The sequence below is a fragment of the Callorhinus ursinus genome, unplaced genomic scaffold, assembly GCF_003265705.2.
Source record: "Callorhinus ursinus isolate GAN/ISIS: 27379988/994484 unplaced genomic scaffold, GSC_fseal_2.0 scaffold31, whole genome shotgun sequence".
NCBI lineage: Eukaryota > Metazoa > Chordata > Mammalia > Carnivora > Otariidae > Callorhinus > Callorhinus ursinus.
In genome coordinates, this window is record NW_027397093.1 from 8,928,830 (window position 1) to 8,950,869 (window position 22,040).

Sequence of the window (22,040 nt, forward strand, 5' to 3'; positions counted from 1 at the left end):
ATCAAGGAGGCCAGCAGGGCTGACATGCCATGGTTATTTGAATGGAGAGTGAAACGAGGGACCGAACCCTCAGCAGCGGCGCCCTGTACGCCGTGAGACAGGCGGTCTGGCTCTGCTCGCCTCCTCATCAGCTGGCTCACCCCACAGAGCTGACTGGGCAGCCACCCCTGTGTCTCCAGAGTGTCCCCTGCCTGCTGGACCAACCCAGGCAATGAAAGACCCAACTCTGTCCTCACAGGCCAGGCCAGGACAGTGGCCAGCCCAGGCCAGGCCCGTTTCTGGGACATTGGGTTGAGGGCCCAGGCACCCTCCTAAGAGGGCTTTTGGAGCACATTGGGTAATGATAACACCAGTCCTCATCCTTGGATTGTGTTTAGCCTAGACCGTCAAGGAGGCAGACCAGGACAGTAAAACCTGCCCAGTTTGGGCCTTTCTGACTTGGCACTGGTGGCCGTTAGCTCAGGATTTGGACTTCCATGTCCCCTTCCTGCATGAGTAGAGATGGAGGTGGGAAATTTGGAGTTACCAGGAGGTCCCATGAAGGGGGCTAGAAGCGCTGCAATCCCGGGTGCGAGACCTCCAGCCCTTGGCTACCATTACCACTGTATGTGGCACCGGAGGTCAGTTGTCTGGGGGAGTCGTGGCGACGGCCGTGGAGGCAGTGGGAAGGCTGCGTGGGAAGAGTGTGGCTGCAGGTGATGGACCGACTCCATGCGCATGCTCACCCTGGGCATCCCCAGCCGTGTGATTACAGCAGGGCTTTTCTCTCGGTCCCTAACCCTCTGTACCCACCTAATTTACAGTACTTAGGCAATTCATAGATAATAATCCTTTATGTAAAAGGACAAATTGTTTTGGAGTCCCTTCCATCACTTTAGCAAAGGATGCCTTGATCAAAAAATTCCTTCAGCTCACTATGTACCCAAAGACCTCAACGCCACAGAACTCCAGGCTCAGACCCAGCTCACAAATAAGGACATTGCGTGTTTTTTTTTTTTTTTTTTTTTTTTTTTAATGGCTTCTTTAATCCAGGCTGCTGTTCCCCTGCCTGGATGAAACTGAATGCAGGCAATATAGAGTTGGCGGGGGGCGGGGGGTCTGTGTGGCGGGACTGAGAGGCATGCCCCAAAGCCAGATGTAGCCTTGTGTCTCCCATGGCTGTGTTCAACACAAGGAACCCAGACCCCAGGATAAAGGACTGTCACCAAGAGAGCTCTTCTGGCTCATTCAACCAAGCTCTGGGGGTTTCCTCCAGCAGGGAGTTATCCGCAGGCCCAGGCGCAGGGTCTGAGACCTGGGCTCTGCTTCCTTGTGTTGATGTAACACGGTCTTGGCAGGGCCCTACCGCACATGGGGCACTTGACATGCGTATGTTTTGATTTTGTGGTGCCTATGTGGAAACGAGAGCTGCCTGTCAGGAAAATTAATAAAATGGATGTGACGCTGATTCCTCAGTGTTATTACCGGCAGGGAGAAAGAACTTCTGTCCAACTTTGCTCAAGACCCCAGAGGGCCTCACCTTTGGAGCCAAGGACGTCCCCTCCAGCCCAACGAATCCCACTGCCAAGTTCCTATTTAGGAAGAGCCTGTGGAAGAGGCCTGGCTGGGCCCTGGTGTAACTGAAAACACATTTCCCTTCTAGGGTTATGTTACCGTGTTATTTCTGCCCAGGGCTGGCTCCTCCGTGTTCAGAGGTAGCTCTCTGCACATGGCCTCTTGACATTCAGGTGGTCTTTGTGTTGGAATTTGCTAAGGCACGTGACCTGGAAATAGCAAGATTTCCCTGTATCTATTGTTCTCATTTAAAATGAGGACAGCTTGAAGCATGTGTTTCCCATTTGGCGGCATCATCCTGGTGCACTGACCCTCCAGATCCCCGATCCTTGTCTCCTTCAGGTCATAATAAACACCCTGATGATGCTCTCCTTGGCATGTTTTATATGTTATCTCCCATTCCAGAGGTCACAGAGCCTTCACTTATTTTTATTGGTTGGGGGGCAGACAGAAAAGGGAATCTAGAAATGGATGATTGTTGACAGAAATTGCTTCCTTCCCCAGTGTCCCCCATGTCCTCTGGCAGAGAACTCATTAGCACTTCCACAGGGACAGGTGGGCCTTGAGGATGGAGGGAGGTGGGATGAGGCTTTGGCAGATTTCATCCCTTGAGAACACTTAGCGTTTCTGGAAGCCAGAGGTGGCGTGTGAGCTCAGCCTGTCCATTGCCCTGGGCAGGAACAGCGTGTGTTTCTTGGTTCTGCAGAATACATTGTACTCTGTATATATATCACAGGCAGAAGCACAGTGGCTGCCCACCGGGCCTTTAGTGTCCATGAGATCAAAAGCCAAGGCTGAAAGTGAGGATAACAAAACTCAGCAAGAGAGAGGGGCTCCTGCTATGCAGGGGTTCCAAGATACCCAACCCAATGGTACCAGGAAAATATGGGGACCACTTGTGTATCCCCTGGGCAATATTACTTTCAAAGTCCCTTACCCTCGGGCCTCATTGCTCTCCTGAAAGCCTAGCTCCCATGTTGGCTGTGTCACCTCTGAATTGTTCTAAACTTTTGGAGCATCTATATTTTTAGCCCATCTATATTTTTAGATAAATTCGTTATCTTTGGGGGTAACGAATTCAAGTGTGCTAACTACTGTTAAAGACTTTTGCCTGGCTATTTGTCTTTAATTTGTTCCACTTAACCTTCACAGCATGCCCTCTGCAATTTCTGGTGTGCTGGGATTTAACAAATCCATGCTAACCTGATAACCAGTAACTTCATGAAAGAGGCACAGGTTGCCCACTCAGGGGTCCTCGGACCCCTCAGCTTATTGTTAATGGCAGGCTAAGCATTTTCTCCAGCAGGACCCAGTTTTTGCCCTGAGTTCCTCTCAGGAGAGAAGGTGATTGTCCTGGTTCCTGTGACTTGTCTACATCTACACTGCCAACCAGGTCTGGAACATCCTGTGTATTTACCACTATCTGATCTCCTATCACCCGCTTGTCAGGTTCAAGTGAGAATCTTCCTGAGGTCTTCTGTAAAGACCAAGACCATGAACTTATTTATTTAGCCTATCTGCCATTGCCTCGCCCCTGAGTCCCTGAATAAGTGGCCACACTTATCCTTCACTTGGCTTCCTCCCTTGGATGTATTTTAAGATCCATTGATGTTTTTTTTTTTTCCTTCTTGGTTTTAGAGTTTTAGCATGTAATACTTAAATTTCTCTGCAGCATATGTGGTTTCAAGTTGGGGCTTGACCTGCCGTCTTTGTGAATTGTGCTATTATTCTTACTAGGATTAGCTGTCCTTGGACATGATAAATTGTGTGTGTGGGTGTTGTGTATAATTTAGAGAGTGATTAACTCTTAACATTTCTTTTCAGTCTGTACTGAGTCTTCAAAATTTAGCAGATTTAAATTATTCTCAGGGGCGCCTGGGTGGCTCAGTCGTTAAGCGTCTGCCTTTGGCTCAGGTCATGATCCCAGAGTCCTGGGATCGAGTCCCGCATCGGGCTCCCTGCTCACCGGGGGGAGCCTGCTTCTCCCTCTGCCTGTCTCTCTCTCTCTCTCTTATGAATAAATAAGGAAAATCTTAAAAAAAATAAATTATTCTCAGGATTGCCGACTATTTTAACTCTGCTAAGCTACCGTTTATGTGTGTGTGTGTGCACGCACACACACACACACACACATCCTAGAACATGGCAAGTACTCGGTACTTATTTCTTGTGGGTGAAATGTTACTTGATATCGATCACAACATGGTCTTCTCTGTTACCTTTTCTATTTCTGAATGAGGAGGCCATAGGAAAATCAGGTCCGTGTTATTCAGAGTGTATCTTGGCTGAGCTGGACTTTGCTGGACATGAAGACCATTATTGATATTACCGCATTAAGATAAACTTTCAACAATACATAGTCCTAGCACTACTCATAGGCAAGGGAATCATTTTAATACCCTTTTCTGGGGGTTATGTTTATGTGCATCTCTGTGTTTTTTATATGCATGTATAAAAACAATATGGTTTAGGAGCTGGAAATATAAATCAGGACCCTAATAATAGCTGAACTATCCTGGGTTCTAACTCTGTGCCAAGTCCTATGCTAAGTGCTTTATAAACATCAGTCATTTAATTCGCACAGTGACTGTACCCACCACTGGCACTATTATTATACCCACTTTCCAGTGGCAGATACCGTGTGTCATGAGAAGTACAGCAACCTGCATGAGGACAAAATGCCTGGAATGAACAAACTCACGAGTCAAACCAAACTGGTTCCAGGCCTTTGAGTACACCAGGAGGAAATATGGTAGAGTCACCTGGGTGGCTCTGTTGGTTAAATGTCTGCCTTTGGCTCGGGTCATGCTCCTAGGGTCCTAGTATTGAGCCCCACATTGGGATTCTTGCTTATGGAGTCTGCTTCTCCCTCTTCCTCTGCCTCTCTGCCCCTGTTTGTTCTCTTTCTGGCTCTCTCTCTCTCTCTCAAATAAATAAATAAAATATTTTTAAAAAGAGGAAAGATGGTAAATGGTAAGGGGGAACCCTAGCTAGTGCCAGAATCTTAGCTTTCTGTAGTTAGACATGGTTGCTTTGATAGAGATTCCCTGGGCACCTACTGTATTCCAGACAGCGTGCTAATCACACTGTCATCCTCATGGCTAGGAGGCACTCATAAGCTCTTTTTTTTTTTTTAAGATTTATTTATTTATTTGAGAGAGCGAGAAAGAGAGAGAGTACATGAGAGGGGGGAGGGTCAGAGGGAGAAGCAGACTCCCTGCTGAGCAGGGAGCCCGGTGTGGGACTCGATCCCGGGACTCCGGGATCATGACCTGAGCCGAAGGCAGTCGCTTAACCAACTGAGCCACCCAGGCGCCCACTCATAAGCTTTAGGAAGCTTCTGTCATGACTGGAATGTGTGGGCACACTTTTGCAAGGCCCATTCTCTGGGTCTTGTTGGCCTTTCTCTCTGGCCAGCTCTATAAGGGCAGAAGTCACTGCATCAAGACGTGTGAACCTATGCTGGGATGAGTCAGGGTAGGGAAATGACCAGGCTTTCCAGAAGGAAATGACATTACTTGCTGCTGCATTCGGGGGGTAAAGCTAATTGGCTTCAGTAGGTGCTTCTGAGAGAAAATAAACAGTTCTTATTGCCTGATGGGTATAAGCTCTGCAGACCTGAGGTGTTCATCCAGGTGAGGGAGACATACTAGAAACAGGGCTCAACCCTGTGTGGAGTGGGCGGCGGGATCTCTGAAAGGGGGCCAGGGCTGCAACTGATAAGGCTGGGGTCAAGGGGACTTCCTGTTTCTAGGAGGGGATGCTGATGGTGCCAGAGCAGAGGGTTTCTCTGACAAAGTAAATCCACATAGCATAAGTTAGATAGTGAGAGGCAAACTGTTGCGTATTCCGTACCTACAGGTGATGTCATCCTGATCACAGTGGTGTCATGAGAGTGGACTTCTGCAGATACAATACAAATATACTCACTTGCCATAATCTTGTTTATTCTCATAAGTCCTAGATATATATAGAGGACTCCCAAACTTATATCTCCATTCAGAACCTCTCCCCGGACCCAATATCATTTATCTAACTGCCACTCAACATCTCTATGTGAGTGTCTCATCTCATCTGAGGCCTGACATATCCGGAATTGAATTCCTGTTCTTTGTCCAGAAACCTGGACAAAGTGTCCTCCCATTGCACTACTGACGATGCCATTCTTCCCATTGTTCAGACCATCCCTAACTTCTTTCTTTCTCTCATGCACCACGTTCAATCTAGCAGGAAACCCTCTCGGTTTGACTTTCCAAATATGGCCAGGATCTGAGCGCTTCTTACCACTTCTGCTCTTCCTGTCAGATCCAAACCACCATCGTCTGTCTCCTCGAGCATTACACCAGTCTCCTAACTGGCCTCCCTGCTCTGCTTTTCTCTCTCTCCCACTCCAGTCTATCTTCAGTAAAGCATCCAGAACAATCCTTCGCCAGCATGAACCAGATCTTGTCACCCCTCTGCATCAGTCTCTCCATGGTGTCCTATCTCACCAGATTAAAGTTCTTACAAAGGTCCATAGGTCCTAAGCAATCCTCACTGGCCTCATCTCGTAAGTGCTCTTCTGCTCCTTGCCATCAGCCACACCCCCTTTGGCTAATCTTCGGGGTTACACACTTGCTATTCCTCTAGCTGAAACACTCTTCCCCTAGTAGCTTCATGGTTTCCCTCTATCAGATCCTCCATGTCTTTGCTTACTGTTAATTTCTTGGTGAGGCCCTTCTCTAAAACATTAGAATTGCATTTTCAAAAGGGCTTAAAAACAAATTTTTAATTGAAGTATAATATACAAACCTAAAAGTATGCATCTAATAAATGGATAGGTTATTAAATCTTCACAAACTCAGAACTCCCTTTTAACCAGGACCCAGATTAAGAAGACATATGTTATCAGTACTTCAGGAGCCCATTTATTTGTTTGTTTGTTTGTTTGTTTATTTATTTTTAAAGATTTTATTTATTTATTCATGACAGAGAGAGAGAGAGAGAAGCAGAGGGAGAAGCAGGCTCCCAAGGAGCAGGGACCCCGATGCGGGACTCGATCCCGAGACCCTGGGATCATGACCTGAGCCGAAGGCAGATGCTTAACCATCTGAGCCACCCAGGCGCCCAGGAGCCCATTTATTTAAATATCAGTGTATGTGTGGATCTGTTTCTGGGCTCTCTTGGGGAGAATTGACATCTTTACAATGTTGAGTTCTCCAGTCTAATGTGGCATATCTCTAATAAAGAGATGCCTTGCCGTTCAACAGTTTTCCTGGCAAATGCAGGAGAATTAAGAAGCAGCAACTAAGCTCATACATTTCTCTGGGGCTTCCCAGGGTCCCCACAGGGAGGAGATGTCTCACTTCACCACATTCTCCAACAAGGATTTAGAGGTTCTCCTTGACTTCATGGGGTGAAGAAAGTTTCCATACATAAACACAGCAGAATAACATTTTCAAGATTTACATCACTCTCCCGCTCCACAACCCATATATCTATGTCCTCATCTATGTTCCTGGCTTTGTTTTCCTACGTGGCTTCATGGCCTCGTTTATTGCCTCCTTTCTCTGAGACAGTGTCAACACTGAAGCCTAGGGCTTCTTGCTGAATCCCCAGTGCCTGGAGCAGCACCTGATGCACAGTAGGTCCTCAATAAATGCCTGTTGAATAAATAAATGAATAAATTGGTTTCAGCGTCTCCTGGCCAGCCTTGATTACATAGACAGCTGGGTGGGGCCAGGACCGCAATTACAATTTGGGGTGATTTTGGTGCTGAAAACTTCTTCCATTGCTACTGTAGGTAGTTCCCTTGCCAAATTAAAGAGTTTGGCCTCCACGTGGAAACTTGAAATACAGAGCTTGGCGAGGGTGCATGGAGGCTGGTTACATTTGGTTATAAACCATTTCGACTGCCAGAAAATCCAGTCAGTGTGTTGTTTAAATTCACAAATCAAAATAAACACCCATACACCGAAATGAATTTGCTAAGCCTCAGTATCCCATTTGGGTCAACATCACTGTGCCTCTTTTTTCCTCCGTGACTCTCATCAGATCAGCGGCTCTGCTTGCCTTCGCCAATGCCATTCACCCTGCTCCAGATGACGAACGCCCACCTGAAAGAGCAACTTCCCCAAAAATGATTTCAAATGAAGAGAGAATTAATCCATGAACTATTAACAGGGATTTTGTTCCCCTCTGGCCCTGGTAATTTCTAGAACATTGAATTAAAGAGTTCTTAGACCTTTACAAATTCTCAAGGCAAACATTATTAGCAAAGAGAAGCCCATACAGCATGTTAGAAGATTGCCAGAAAATGTCAATGGAATTTCTGAATAAAATAAAAAGGCTTATGCTCCCCCCTCCCCATTTTCTCCCCTTTTCCCTCCCTCCCTCCCCCTAACATGATTAGAAAGTCATTTCATGTGTCTTATATGTTTGGTCAATCAAAGGCAAACGTACATGATTGATGGTGACAGGGAACACATTTAACTCATTACTTTTTACTTTGCAGCAAAATGATTTGTGTAAACTGTCTGCCTAGCATTAAAGGTAAAACAAACTTAGAAACCCCAAAATGTTAAATTTTTGTCTAATATTTTCCTTTTGGTTTTATAGCCGTAATCACATATGGATTCTTTTATTTGGCTTTTGGCACAGACTGAACAAAAGGGGCAGGCAGCACCAAAAAATTACATAATGTACAGACAGAGCCCCGTGCCCAGTGAGGACAGAGCTTTAGGAGCTGCAGTGGCCAGGACTTACTATGAACACCGGCAGAAGATGCCGCTCACCCTGGCCCTTATCAGCTGGCAGGATATTGTCGGTAATGTGAAATAAGGCCCTTTTGACCAAGTCACAAACATAAAAAGGATCTCTCTTGGAGATTATCAGCCTTTAATTAATTGCACGCATTTCTGAGTACACCTGGGCATTCACAGGCTGCGTCCTCCTGGCCTCCCCCACTTTCAGTGCTCTAATTACCAGCCTTGGTAATTCCCTCATGCTCTCACCGTGCATTCCCATCCCCCCCATACCCCTGGCTCCTGACAACCATTGACCTGTTCTCTGTCACCACCCACTGTTGGTGATTTTTCAGGCAAAAGTCTCAAAGTGCTATTAAACCATTAGGAATAAATCTCAGATTCCTTTGTTAAATCCTTTGGTAATCATTGCCCTCCGGTGATACCAAGTATAAATTGATGCCCAGGACGAGGAGGAGGAACCTATGCTCTACATATCTAGGGGATGCAAAGCAAAGAACCACCATTAATTTGATACAGTGAGTATTTTGTCGAGAACTTTAAGATTATAATAGCATCCTAAGTTTGCACAGCACTTTACAGTTAATAAGATATACGTTTTTACTTAAATTACTTTTTATTTGACCAGATACACAAGCATTTTATTGGATATCATTTGGCAGATGTGCCTGATGCAAAGGAGCTGGCTTTTCGGACCCTCCCTCACGTCTATAGGAGGAAGAAATAGGAAAAGAGGAAGCGGGAGGCTGACTGACTGCTAGTTGTGCCGCTGAATGGAATATGGTAGAGCAAGGGCCAGAACTCCACTAGATCATCGGGTTCTGAGCTCAGTGCTTTCCCTGCTATTACACGTTGCTTCCCTGAGAGAAATGTCTTGATAGAGACATCGCTTGGTTTTGTATTCAAATCAATACCTTCTAAGAAGAGAAATCACCTTGCAATATTTGTAAAAGTAGTATCCCCAGTTTCCCCAACCATGCCAAACTACATGATATAAAAATGAAGGTATTTTGCAAAGGTAGGAAATGGGGTCTGCCCTATTCCCTCCATGGTGTGTTGGCCTTTTTCAGACCAAGGTAGTACTGTCCTCCCTAGACCTTAATGCCTTGTCATATGAGAGACTTTATTGCCCAAGTGCTGTGGCTGAGCAGGGGAGGAAGAGAATGACCGGTTTGTTGAGCGAGGAACCAGTGGGTCAGCATGCACTATGGTGATTTCCAGCACAGAGGTGGTATCAGTAAAGAGGGCGTGAGGTCCAGAAGGGTTAAAAGTACTGATCAAAGGAAGAAAGGAAAATTTCTAAGGGGAAAAAGTATAGTTAATCCCAATCCTCGAAGGCTCCTTCTGATCAAAGTAAAAGTATTTAAGTAACTCAAACCATTTGGGCACAGGGGTGGGGCTCTGAATTGATGTCCTTGAGATTGGTACATAAATCCACCTGCATTTACCTAGCCTTTCTTCTGACCATTTTCCATTACAGGAAAATGCTTATTAAAGTACGTGGTCCCACTAAGATTTAGAAGTAATTTTAATTGTCCACCTATCTTGTTCTTTAATTTTATTCTTTAAATTAACTTACAGTAAAATCGATGTGTGTGTATGTGTGTACACAGCTCTATACATTTTAGCACATATGTTGAGTCATGCCACCACTACCAGAATCAGAATCCAGAAGTTTCAGTATCCCCCAAATTCCTTCATGCTCTCACTGTGCATTCATATCCTCCCCATACCCCTAGCTCCTGACAACCATTGACCTGTTCTCTGTCACTATTGTTATGTCATTTTGAGAGAATGTGTTGTGAATAGAATCATACAGGACGTAACCATTTGACACTGGCATTTTCCACTTAGTATAATTCCCTTGATTTCGTCCAGGTTATTGTATCAATATTTCATTCCTTTTTCTGAATAGCATGGCGTTTTACGGATATGCCACATTTTATCCATTCCTTCCTTTATTTTTTTAATTTATTTTTTAAAGTGAGCTCCATGAGTGGAGTCCAGCGTAGGGCTTGAACTCACAACCCTGAGATCAAGACCCGAGTGGAGATCAAGAGTTGGACGCTTCACTGACGGAGCCACCCAGGTGCCGCTGTTTATCCATTCATTCCTTTAATGGCATTTAGGTTGCTTCCAGTTTGGAGAGATGATGAATAGAGCTGATCTAAGCATTTGTGTAGAAGTTTGTGTGGATGTGAAGTTTCAGTTTCTCTAGAGGAAATACCTAGAAGTAAGATTGTTAATTAGAGGGTAAGCATGTTTACCTTTAAAAGAAATCACCAAAGAGTTTTTCCGGAATGGTTGTACCAGTTGTCATTCCTACCAGCCCTGTGTGAGGGTTCCTGTTGCTCTGCATCTTTGGCTGCACTTGGTATTTTCAGTATTTTTATTTTAGCCATTCTAGTGGGTGTGTAGGGTATCTCGTTGTGGTTTTAATATGTATTTCCCTAACGACTAATGATGTCAAACATCTCTTCATCTACTAATTTGTCATCTGTCTGTCTTTTTTGGTGAAGCATTTGGCCCATTTTTTAAAAATAGGCTTTCTTTTTTTAAGCAGTTTTATGTTTAGGAAAATTGAGTGGAAGTACAGAGATTTCCCATATATCCCCTGCCCCACACATGCGTCCCCCATTACTGACATCTCCCACCAGAATGGTACATTTGTTACAACTGATGAACCTTCCTCCCCACTGATTCCTGGCTAACACAGATGTTTTACGTGTCTCCATGGTTTTGCCTTTTCCAGGGTGTTACATAGTTGGAATCATATAGTATATAGCCTTTTCTGATTAGTAATCACTTACTCTTTCACTTAGTAATATACTTTTGACATTCTTATATGGCTTTTCATGGCTTGATAGCTCATTTCTTGTTAGTGCTGAATAACATTCCATTGTCTGGATGTACCATAATTTATTTGTCCATTCACCTATCTAAGGACATCTTGGTTGCTTCCAAGTTTTGGCAGTTATGAATAAAGCTGCTATAAATATCCATGTACAGGTTTTTATGTGGACATAAATTTTCAACTCTTTTGGATAAATACCAAGGAGAGCGATTGGTGGATTGTATGGCAAAAATATGTTTAATTTTGTAAGAAGCCACCAAACTGTCTTCCAAAGTGGCTCTACCATTTTGCATTCCCACCAGCAATGAATGAGAGTTTCTCTTGCTCCACATCCTTGCCAGCGACGGGTGTTATATCGGTGTTTGGCCCATCTTTTAAGTTGGGTTGTTTGCTTTTTACTCTTGAATATAAGAGTTTGTTATATATTCTGGATATCTTGATAGATTTGTAAATATTTTCTCCCAGTCTATATCTTGAGTTTGCATTTTGTTAACACTGGCTTTCCTGGATAAAAGTTTTTAATTTTGAAGATTGTAGGGGTTTTCTCTGTATTAAATATGGAGTTTCCACATAATCCAACAATTCCACTCCTATTTGTCTATCTAAGAAAAATGAAATCATGTGTATTAATTTTCCATGGTTGCTATAACAAATTACCAAAAAAAAAAAATAGTTGCTTAAAATAACACTAATGTTTATGTCTTCCTTTTCTGGAGGCGAAAAGTCTGAAATTAGTTTCACTGGACTAAAGTCAAGGTGTTGGCCCAGCTGGTTCCTTCTGGAGGCTGTAGAGGAGCATTTGTTTCCTTGCATTTTCTAGTTTATGGAGGCTGCCTGCATTTCTTGGCTTGTGACTCCTTCCTCACATCCCTCTAGCATTTACTTCCAATGTCCCATTTCCTACTTCCTTTTCTTTAATCAAATTCCCACCTGCCTCCTTTTTATAAGAACACTTGACATTACAATTAGGGCCATCTTGGATAATATAAAATAACTTCCCATCCCAAGATCCTTAAACTTAATCTCATCTGCAAAGTCCTTTTTGCCAGGCAAAAAGTTCCAGGTACACCTTTGGGGGCCATTATTCAGTCTACCACAGTCTGCTTTTTGGCCTCAAAAATCTATATCCTTCCCACATGCAAAATATATTCATCCCACATTTTCATTTATTTATTTTTTAATTTTTTAAATTTTTAAAAAAAATTATTAGAGAGAGAGCAAGTGTGAGTGGGGGGAAGGGCAAAGCGAAAGGGAGACAAACAGACACCCCACAAGTAGGGCTCTATCCCAGGACCCTGAGATCATGACCCAAGTGAAATCAAGAGTCAGATGCTCAACTGACTGAGCCACCCAGGAGCTCCCACACCATATTTTTAAAATTCGTAACCCTACAGCACTGATTCAAGTTCAGAACCCCATCTAAATATCGTCAACTCAAAAGTCCCCAATTTTATCATTAAAATTAATATGGATAAGACTCTGGGTATGATCCATTCTGGGGAAAAACTCCTTTCATCTGCAGATCTGCGAAACTAGAAACATTCTGCCTCCAAAATATAATGATAGGACGACCATAGGATAACAATTATAGGCGTTGCCATTCCAAAGGGAAGAATATGGAAGGAAGAAAGGCTCCACCAGTCCCAATTACCTTCAAAATCCAATCAGACAAATTCTGTTAGGTTTCACATCTGGGAATAATCCTCTGTGGCTTAAAATTGGCCTTAGCTAATGTGATTCCTCCAAATGTATTCTTTTCACAATCATTTTGGCTGTTCTAGTGTTTTTGCCTTTTCATATAAATTTTAGGATCAACTTGTCTATATCTACAAAAAATCCTACTGATATTTTGATAGGAATTGTGTTAAACATAGAAACCAATTTGGGGGCACAATGGCATCCATGAACATGGATTCCAATCCATGAACCTTGTCTTTCCATTATTAGGTAATCTTTAACTTCTTTCATCAATGTTTCGTAGTTTTCAGCAAACAGATTCTGTACATTTTTGTTAGATTCACACATAATTATTATAATTTTTTTGTAGCTACCGTAAATGGCATCTTAAAAAAATCAGTTTGCAATTGTTCAGTGGTGGTATGTAGAAATACACATTATTTTGCTCTGATGACCTGTATCCTGCAACCATATTGCACTGATGAACACTTCTTGGAGGATGTTGAGTAGGATGAGTGAGGGTGGACAGCTTAGATTTTTCCCCAGTCCTAGGGGGAAAATATCCAGTGTTTTACCATTAAGTATAATGCTAGCTGTAGGTGTTTTGTAGATGCCCTTATTTTGAGATTGTAGGCATTCTTTTCCAATCATAATTTGATGAGAGGTTTCTTTTTCTTTATTATGAATGTATGTTGAATCTTGCTGAATGCTGTCTGCATCAATTGATATAATCATGTTATTTTTCTTCTTCAGATTGTTAATATGCTGAGTTACATTGACTGATTTGAGAATATTGAACCAGCCACTGTGCATTCCAAGATAAACCCCATTTGGTCATAGTGTGATGTATTTGCTAATATTTTTATGAAGATAATATTTTTGTGTATGTGTTGTGAGTAGATACTGTTCCATAGATTTTCTAATGCTGTCTCTCTCTGGTCTTAATATCAAGGTAATGGTTGACTTCATAAAATGAGTTGAGAAGCCTTTCCCTTTCTTCTTTTTTTCTGGAAGGATATAGAAATTGGTGTAATTTTTTCTTTAAATGCTTAGTAGAATTAACTAGTGAAAACATCTGGGCCTGAATTTCTTTTTCCAAAGGTTTTTAAAGACTAATTCAATTTCTTTAATAGTTATAGCTCTATTCAGGTTATTTATTTAATCTTGGGTGAGTTGTGGCAATTTGAGGCTTTTGAGGAATTAATCTAATTTATCTGAGTTACTCTGTTTATGTGCATAGAGTTGTTCATAGCTTTCCATTTAACATCTGCGGGGTCTATAGTGATATCTTCTCTCTCATTCCTGATTTTGTAATTTGTGTCTTTTTTCTATTTGTCAATCTTACCACATGTAAATTTTGCTGGTCTTTTCAAAGAATCTGCTGTTGGTTTTATTTTCTTTATTTTTCTGTTTTTCTTCTCGCTTTGGGTTTATTTTAGTCTTCTAGCTTCTTGAGATGAAGCTTAGGTTATTGATTTGGGACTCTTTTAAAAATATAAACATTTACTGCTTTATAGTTCCTTCTAAGCACTGCTTTAGTTACATTCCAAAAATTTTGATATATGTATTTTCATTCAGTTAGAAATATTTTTCAAATTCACTTGAGACTTCTTCTTTGACCTATGGATTATTTAAATGTATGTTGCTTAATTTTCAGTATTTGGGTATATTCCTCTTACTTTGGTATTATTGATTTGTGGTCTGACTCCATTATGGCTAAAGAATCTACTTTGTTTGATTTCAATTCCTTTAAATTTGTTAAAGTATGTTTTATATGATCTATTTTAGTGAATGTTCCATGTGAACTTAAAAGAATGTGTATTCTGCTATTTTTGTGTAAGAGTGTTCTGTGAACATCAAGCATTAATTAGTGCCACTTGGTGGATGGTGTTGCTCAGTCCTTCTATACCCTTGCAGATTTTTTGTCTGCGGGCTCTTCACATTACAGTCAGAAGAGTGATGAAGTCTCCAACTGTAATAGTGATTTGTCTATTTTAGTTCTGTCAGGTCTTGCTTTGTGTATTTTGAAACTTGTTAAATGCATATACATTTGCATTCTTGCTTTTTTTTTTTGGTGAATCAGCCCTTTTTATCATTACATATTGTCCCTAATATTCTTGGTAATTCTCTTTTTCTGAAGTCTAGTAGACTTCAGATCTGATGTTAATAGACCCACTCAAGCTAGCTTGCTTGCTTGCTTGCTTGCTTTTTCTTTCTTTCTCTCTTTCTCTTTTTTCTTTCTTCCTTCTTCCTTCCTTCCTTCCCTTTCTTTCTTTCTTTTGAAAGATTTATTTATTTATCTTAGAGGGACAGGGAGAGAGAGCACAGTGGGGAGGGGGCAGAGGGAGAGGAAGAGAGATCCTTAAGCAGGATCTGTGCTGAGCATGGAGCCTGATTCAGGGATTGATCTCATGACCCTGAGGTCATGATCTGAGCCAAAACCAAGAATTCGATGCTACACCGACTGTACCACCCTGGCACCCCTCAAGCTTTCTTTTTGACTAGTGTTTTCATTGGAAAAAAATCTTTTCTCATTATTTTCTGTCTGAATGAAACTGTATCTTTTAAGTGATTTTCTTGTAGACAGCTTATTTTGGATCATTTTTTTTTTAAATTCCATTCTGTGAATCCGTTTGTTAAAAGGTGTGTTAGACTATTTAGCTATAATGTAGGTCTAATATTTTGCTATTTGTTTTCTATTTCCTCTGTTTTAGTTCTCTTACCCCTTTACTTTCTTCTTTTGGGCTATTTTGAACATTTTTAGTATTCCGTTTTATCTATAGTGTTTCCTATCACATATCTTTATGTAATCTTTTAATTGATTGCCCTTGGGATTGCAATGCACGTACTTAACTTTCCAGGACTATTTAGATTTGTCTCTTTAGGTAGAATGTAGAAACCTTATGAATCTATAGGTCTCTTTACCCTTCCCATTTTTCTGTTGTAGTTGTGTTACATATCATATCTACATATACTGACAACCCCATCAGACAGTGTTGTAATTTTTTGCTTTCAATCATTAAACATATTTTAAAGAACTCAAGTATACTCTTTTATATTTATCCTGATATTTCCCCTTTCTGTTGTTCTTTCTTCATTCCTGACATTCCAGCTTTCCCTTTGGTATCATTTCCATTCTGTTTGAACAGCTTTCTTTAGCAATTCCCTTAGAGCAGTCTTCTGGAAACAAATACTATTTTCCTTCATCTGAGAATGTCTCTAATTCACCTTCATTCCTGAAGGACATTTTTGGTGTATACAGAATTCTGGGTTGACAGATCTGTTCTTTCAGTACTTCAAAAGTGTTATTCTACTTTCTTCTAGCCTCCATTGTTTCTGATGAGAAATCTGTAGTCATTTGAATGGTTATTAACCTATAAGTAATGAGTCATTTTTCTCTGTTTGCTTTTAAGATATTCTTTGTCTTTGGTTTTCTGTCATTTAATTATACTGTGTTTGAACATGATTTTTTTGGACTTATTCTGTTGGGGCTCATGAGATTCTTGTATTTCTAGATTTGTCTTTGGTGGAATTCGGGAAGTTTTTGTTCATTATTTCTTCAAATATTTTTCCTGCACCATACTCTTTTTACTCTCCTTCTGGGATTCCTATGACACAAATGTTGGACCTTTTTCTTTCTTTCTTTCTTTTTAAGCTTTTATTTATTTATTTGAGAGAGAGCAAGAGTGAGAGTGCACAAGCTGGGGTGGGGGAGCAGTAGAGGAAGAGGGAGAAGCAGGCTCCTCGCTGAGCAGGGAGCCTGATGTGGGGCTTGATTCCAGGACCCTGGGATCATGACCTGAGCCGAAGGTAGATGCTTAACCGACTGAGCCACCCAGGCACTCCACAGGACCATAAGGCTCTATTTATTTTTTTAAAATCTTTTTTCTCTCTGTTGTTCAAACTGCACAATTTCTATTGCCCTAACTTCAAGTTTATTGATTCTTTCTTCTGCCATCTCCATTTTGCTGCTGAGCCCATCCAGTGAGTGTATTAGTTATTGTATTATTCAATTCTAGAATTTTCATATGATTCTTATTTTTATCTTGTTTCTTCACTAAGACTTTATGTCTTTTAATTCTTTACAAAAGTGTTCTCAGTTGTTGGAACATTCTTAAAATAGCTGCTTTATGGATCTTGTTAGGTAATTCTAATATCTGTGCCATCTATTGATGGCATTGGATGCAAGTTGAGATTTTCCAGATTATTCATAAGCCCAATAATTTTTTGTTGTATCCTAGATATTTCGATTATTTTATTTTCAAACTTTGGGTTTTGTTTTAATCTTACAAAAAATGTGATAATTTTATTTTGACATGTAATCACCCTCTTTGATTTTAGGCTATGCATTCTGACCAGGCTTCTATGGATAGTAATTCCAGTGTCAGTTGAGTTTTCAAAGCATTGGCAGTGCTATTTGGATCTGTCCAACATCAGCCTCAGGCTCAGGGTAGTCTATATTATAGTTTGTTCTCAAAATCTAAATATTCTGTGTAGGGTCAGCTTCATCCATGCACAGCTCAGGGTAAACCCAGGAGTTCGTAAATAATTGTAAGCAGCTACTTTCCCAAGCTTCTTTCTCTGTGATTACCAAGGAACTGTCAGCTTCCATGGGGCCTTCCTTTTTATCCTCTGACCAGGAAGCTGGGGCTTTAGTTATCCTGCCTACTGTATATTTCCTGCTTCTATGTGCCTATGTGGGGTAAGCCAATGGGATGACAAATACAAAAAGCAACAGGGCTTTGCCCCACTGTCTTGGAACCTCAGATCCTTCATCCAGTGAATGTTCTCCTACCTCCCTTAATGTCCTTCCAGGTCCCAGTGCCACCCGTGCTACTGCCACCACTGGATGCCTTAGGGGTACAGATACAAGAAAAGAGTAGAAAAGAGAAAGAGAAAACATGATTTCTCCCATTTTTTTCTTGAGTGTTAGCAATTCCTCCTGCTGGTCTTTGAGCCAGAACAGGAACTTCTCTTGAAGCTTTCTCTGTCCATGTCTTGGTCCTCACTTGTAGGTTCTGAGGTCAAGCGAGTGGATAAAGAGGAAAAATAATAGTAAACTCGCTACCAATTTGGTGGTATTTCCAATTCTTGTCAATTCTGCCCACTACTGTTCACTTTTCAGAGTCTTCAAATGGCTGCTCCATGCATTCTGTCAGGTTTAATAGATGCATTCAGTGAAATGTACAGGGTAGAGTGAACTTACTCCACCTTATCCAGAACCAAAAACCCAGATATTGCTTTAGATTGTCTTTTACAGCCATACCCAGGAAATTATTGCCTCTAGGACATCAGGTCCTTTTAGCATATCCAGTAATCATTCTCTTTGGGGTGGGTTTGAGATTATCCACCTTCCCATCAGAGGCTATAAATAACATAATATGGCAAGCTACATTACAGCAAAATCCTGTGCCTCTCCTAGTTAGAACAATATGAGGTGGCTATTTCAACTTCAAACTCATTTGGCTGATTTAGAGAAACTTTGGGACAACAGTAAAATGACACTGAGATCAATTTAGGCATCCATCTACCATCTTGAAAAATGGTGTGCAATAAAACCTTTCAACTGGGTATAATTTTTTAGTTTTTATCATTAATGCCACATGTATTTCATGGTAACAAGAGTGATTCAGGCCCACTTATTAAGGTTTGAAGTTCTAAGAAATACAGGGGCCCTGCCTCAGTGCTTTGCCTTTATATACCATAGGAGATGGGAAATAGGTGGGAAGTAGATGGAACTAATTGACATATATGAATAAAAGATAGCACTTCTTCCCTTTCCCCCCTATCGTGTCAGTAGATAGGTTATCTCTGCCCACTGAGAAATAACATCTGTATTTGTGCCCACTGAGCTTGGTGTGCAAAAACTCTTTGTTGACAGTCTACCAAGAGAAGTCTCTGTTTATTCCTAGTCTTTATATTTATGGCATTGCTTTTTAGGACAATTGATTGAATCAGCTTCTCCTTTCTCTAGACTGTGACAAAGTATTATTTTAAAAGGAGTTTCTTGTTGGTTTCTTGTTTTAGCTAAAATCTGGCAGTGAGGAGACCATTTCTTTCAGTGGTTGGGTATTTTTTCTTCTCCTTAAATAAACTAGTATGGAAAGAATCAATTAAAGAATATCTGGTGCCCCTTTCAGAATTCAGATTAAGTGTTAGACTTGATCAGCCAAAGATGTTGGATGGTTTCTCCCTATCCAGATACACTTATGGACCACTATGTTATCCAAATTTGTTAGCACAGCCCTCACTCTGCCTGTTTTCCCTCACTTGTGAAATGTGAAGGGATGTGTATAGCTGCGTAGTGAGCAGAGGGCTGGGTAGGGAGAGAATTGTAAGATTCTAACTTAGAACATAATTTGTTTTAAGACCTTGGACTTCTTACTCAATCTTTCTGAGCTTCATATTTACTGTAAAACGTGGAAGAGTGTAGAGGATTATTGGAATGATTGCCAGTGTGTTAAAACCCCTAGCCCCTTCCTTCTTTCTTAGGAGTGGGTCATACTCTTTGGGTTTCTATTTGCCATGAGACTTGAGACTGGGTTAGGATTGAGTCACTGATGGGAGAAGATAGAGGGATGAGCCTAATATAGAACCAGTCTCTAGGGTGGCATAAAGGTATTCCTTCCTATATTGCTTACACTTTTGTTTTGCCAACATCTTTGTAAATGACTGATGTTGAGGGAGAGGTCTCTGGAACTCTTTGTAGGGAGATGCAGGGTTAGCAGAATTTTCTGCCTGTTACATTTTCTAGGACATCAGCATTGTTCATCAGTCTAAATAACACTGCTTCCCTCAGCCCTCTTAACATTCCCATCAAAAACTCCACCCCAGCCCCCTGAGCTAGAAGATTTTACAGGTGAAAGCTGGTGCATCTGTCTGGCTTTTCCCAGGCCTCTGCACTGGATGGAGATTCACTGATTCTTCTTTCCTATACATAATGAAAGCCCAACTATCTAGTGCAACTTTGCCCAGCACAGAGCCCTGCAGCAGAGTGATCTCCAGGAGAACAGCTGTGTGCTAGAGTGAGTAACCTGGAGAGAACTCAGAGAGAGTAGCAACCTTCCAGCTCGTGCCTGGGGGCTTGAAATGTACTGTCAACTTGACCTTGTTCATGGGACCGGTGAACATAGAGGAACAGAGACCTGTCCCTACCCAAACAGGATCATCATAAGGCTATACCAAAGGATGAGGGCCAGTCTGGCAGTTTTTTGGAATAATGAACTATAATGGGTGCTAACATCTTCCTAGAAATACAACCAGGAGAAAACATGCCTTCCAGAACTCTTCTCAGGAGGCATAAAGTTTGCAGTTGGAAGGAATACTTTGGTAAACTCTTTGGAGGGGAAGGGATAGGCTCTCTTTCCCCAAGTAACAACAGATATTTTTAACTTGTCTTCTAAAAAGGATGAATCCACGGGCGCCTGGGTGGCTCAGTCAGTAGGGCGTCCAACTCTTGGTTTTGGCTCAGGTCACGATCTCGGGGTCATAGGATCAAACCCTGCATCTGGCTCCACGCTCAGCACAGAGTCTGCTTATCTCTCTCCCTCCCCCCACTTGTGCTCTCTCTCTCTCTCAAATAAATAAATAAACAAATAAATAAATCTGGGATCCACATAACTGCAAGGCATTTTTTTTTGATGAGGGAATATGCAAAATTGGGGCCAGGATTGAATTATGAGGGCAGTAGAGGCTGAAGGCTCTAACCAGCAGTCATTCTTCTCTCTTATCTCCCCACCAGTTGCTCAACCTCTTCTCCAAATATGAGTTGAACAAGTATTTTAAAAAATAATGTGTGAACAAGCACCAGTTTATTAGTATGCCCATCCTGTGGACCAAGAATGTGCCAAGTATCAGTTCAAAATCAGCCTAAGAGGCAAAGCTAGAAATAAGGAGCAGAGCCCTTTGCTACAGAGAAGGATGAGAAATAAGAGTAGAAACACCTGAGTGGCTCAGTCAGTTAAGCGTCTGCCTTCGGCTCAGTTCATGATCCCGGGATCGTGGGATCGAGTCCCATATCCGGCTCCTTGCTCAGGGGGAGCCTGCTTCTCCCTCTGCCTGCCACTCGCCCTGCTTGTGCTTGCTCTCCCTCTCTCTCTCTCTCTCTCTGACAAATAAATAAATAAGATCTTTAAAAAAAAAAAAAAAGAGTAGAGTGCAGGATTCCCCAGTTAAGGGATGTGGGCAAAAGCCAAGTCCAGCGATGAGAAGGAGCTAACCCAGGTTACCCATTAGGATCTTGCTGGTTTGGGGCTTCTTTCAGAAGGCCAGGTAGGGTCTTCCTCCATTAGCTTAAAGGTAATGTTGACATGTGACCCTTCTCCTCTTTTAGGAGACCATCATTTCCTCCAAACACCTACCTTCTGTCTTATCATCATATTTATTCAGAGTGAACTTGCTGGTCACTGGGGAAGGTGGGGGGATATTGGGAGGACCTCCAGCGAACACTGCTGTCTTTTAGGGACACACTCAAACTGCTTAGTTTTTCTCCTCAATCCAGAAGATCATTTGATAGTTGGTGATGTTCCAGGCTTTTCTAGGAGCAGCTAAGCAATAGGAAGCCATGACCCACAAAGCTAACATCTAACTAACTGACCTATGTTTCATTGTGTGAGCAGGAGAGATGTCTTCATTATCACCGCCATCACCATCACTGTCTCTGTCACCATCATCATCACCGTCACCTTCACCTTCATCACCATCATCACCATCATTATCACCATGATCACATGTCACTGTCACCATCAAAATCACCATCATGATCATTATCACTGTCACCATCATCGCCATCATTATCACCATGATCACCATCACCATCATGATCATTATCACTGTCACCATCATCACCATCACAATCACCTTCATCACCATCATCACCATCACACTCACAATCTCAACACATCACCATCACCATCCCTCATTACTTAAAATGATAGCTGACATTTATAGAACTCTACAAGATACACACTCAGTAAATGCCATCTTTCAGTATGATTAAACCACAAGAGCACTTGACACATTTGCCAGACACTATGTTAAGCACTTTACATGCATCACTTCATTTCAGCTGTCTCCCTAGGAGGTAGGTGCTATTGTTGCTCTCACTGTGCAGGCGAGGGGATTGAGGCTTGGAGAGGTTGTACAGCTTAGCTCAGGCGCACAGGGAGGCTAAGATTCGAACCCAGAGCCTGCATATGCTTTGGCACTTTCTA

At 41.8% G+C, this 22,040-nt stretch overlaps 1 protein-coding gene across 14 annotated transcripts in view; it reads left to right on the forward strand.

Moving 5' to 3' along the window:
• Positions 1-22,040, forward strand: part of KCNMA1 (potassium calcium-activated channel subfamily M alpha 1) — a 746,792-nt gene that overhangs the window by 554,073 nt on the left and 170,679 nt on the right. The gene's annotated exons all lie outside the window — the stretch shown is intronic.